Source organism: Penaeus japonicus, unplaced genomic scaffold (genome assembly GCF_977035675.1).
Source record: "Penaeus japonicus unplaced genomic scaffold, GWHDUDI00000001_assembly GWHDUDI00000042, whole genome shotgun sequence".
Classification (NCBI taxonomy): Eukaryota; Metazoa; Arthropoda; class Malacostraca; order Decapoda; family Penaeidae; genus Penaeus; species Penaeus japonicus.
In genome coordinates, this window is record NW_028234444.1 from 18505593 (window position 1) to 18508092 (window position 2500).

General features: G+C 41.3%; 1 protein-coding gene across 5 annotated transcripts in view; it reads left to right on the forward strand.

Annotated features, from left to right (window-relative positions):
- Positions 1-2500, forward strand: part of LOC122254736 (uncharacterized) — a 20968-nt gene that overhangs the window by 12166 nt on the left and 6302 nt on the right. The gene's annotated exons all lie outside the window — the stretch shown is intronic.

The window sequence follows — 2500 nt, forward strand, 5'->3', positions numbered from 1 at the left end:
TCTATATATATATATATATATATATATATATAATATATATATATATTTATTTATTTATATGAATATATGTATATATATTCATATCTATATCAATATATGTATAAGTATATGAATATATGTATATATGTATATATATATATTATTTTATATATAATTCTATATGAATATTTCTCTCTATCTCTCTCTATCTCTCTAGATATATGTATATATACGTCGCCTTGATCACAATCAAGCCTGGACTCAGGAAAAAGCTCGACATCATACAAAATGAAGCCGCCAGGATTATTCTGAGTGCCCCTGGGTGGGCTAAGGTTACTAAGCTCCTCTTGGAGGCCAAACTCTTTCCCCTGGACACCCGGATTGATCAGATGGCAGCCCAGTTCCTTGCCAATGTCCTACAGTCCCCACTGGACTCGCAGCTAAGACAGAGAGTGCAGCGTCGGCTTGCACAGAACCAAGAGCTCTTTGCTAACAACACCTGTCTGTCTCACACAACCAGAGTGCTGAAACGCTTTGAGCTCAAAGAGATACTACTGATTAAGAGCATGGACCTTCCCCAACCTGACTATGTCACAACCCCGCCGTGGGCATGATCTTTGATAGAGTTTTCTGTCATGAGTCTATCAAGAAGAAAAACAGTACTCACCGCCTCTATTGAAGGCCGAGGCAGAGAGGAACATTACAGCAATCACGCCACTGAATAGTAAAACCTACTTCACAGATGGTTCTGCAGACCCCATCACCCACACTGCAGGCGCCGGTTTTGCAGCAAGGGGCATAGAGAAAGCTATGCGGGTATCTGACAATGCCTCCTCGCTCCAGGCAGAGGCAGTAGCTATTATGGGAGCCCTAGCCCATGCAGCCCAGACGGACGGGCATGTTGTCATACATACAGACTCTAGGGCCGCCATTGACAGCCTGCAACAAAGCACGCCCCTTGATAACGTTTACCTGGTAACCACAATTCTCACCATTGCTCAGAGAATCCTGGATCAGGGAAGACACATCATCATCAACTGGATCCCAAGCCATCTTGGTACTGAAGGGAATGATGTAGCTGACAGGTTAGCGGAGGAAGGCAGGAAGAAACCCTTGAGTGATCTTGTGGTGCATCCTAGCCGGGAACTGCTAAGCCGTAAAACAATGGTTGCAGGGCAGGGGCTGGATTCACTAACATACGATGGTAAGACATTTACCAGCTGTCAACTACCAGCGCGTTTACCAGTCATGGCAAAGTGGGATTTATCAAGCGATGATAAGTCACCTGGTAAGGGTATATAGACTTTATCACCGTAATTTGATGGCAACTCTGGTAAATTGATTCTGCCAATCAGCGAACGCCTTACATGATTCTTTAGGCTCCTTTGACTAATCCCGTAACATGTAAACAAAACCTGATCCAACAGCGAGATATTTTTGTTTCTAGAAAGAAATGATAAATATTTGAGTTAAATTATTTCTATAGAAATTAATTTCCTCTAAAGCATATTCTATTGCATGATCTTATGGGTCATATATAATGTAATGGTTTTCAAAAACATACTATTTTTCTTTTTTATAGATTGCAATCAAAAGAAAGGCAATGGCTCTACGCAATGGTTATTTGTATCAACATTTTCCAAAAAGAAATGCCAATCATATCCTTCAAATGAATAAGATTATGAATAATTGTATGTAAATTAATGCAAACACAAAAATAATTTATATATTTATATGTTTACTGTTTTTCAACTATGTCATTAAAATAAAATGTTTGAATTTGTCAAATTATTAATTCCATGTATTATTTTCAGTTATTGAAGGCCTATGACGAGGCTGGATGTACATTATTCTCGCTTATTTCCTGTGAAATTTATTTATTTTTGTCATGTTCTTGTGAAAATGATCAGTTGCTATCATTCTGATCATAATAGGTGTACATCAAAACTAAAGTGTCGCCTTAAAAGTTGATTTTTGCTGAGATAAAGCCTGAGGAGTAAGTCGTCGCTGTAGTTGCCAGTGGACATACCAGTGCTCCAACCACTGGTAAATTTAGCATTGTATTCTATCATGGTAAGTTGTTCATGAATACCGATGCGGTCTGTTTACCATCATAATTGTAGTTACCAGCATATTTATCATGGTAAGTGTGTTAATGAATCCAGCCCCAGGTCGGTGCCCTGCAGTGACATAAAGAGGAAGCGAGAACCTCCCTCTCGGCCAGCTGGTACTCAGACGCCACAGGGTATGAGTCGCTGATAAACTCTCCTAGAATATCAAGGTGTGCTGAAGTCAGTCTGCACAGACTGAGAATAGGCTACCCTTGTGCGTGGCAAATCATCCCCACTATTGGGCAAGACGAGCGATGCTGTGAGCATTGTGGCACGCTGGACGCCAAATTAGAGCACTACGTGATGGAATGCGAGCACACTCGCTTCCTCAGGCAGGGCCCAGAGACGACAGCCGCCGGGCTGGTTAAACGGCTATGCCTGTCACTTGCTCCCTGGCAACTGGAGCACCT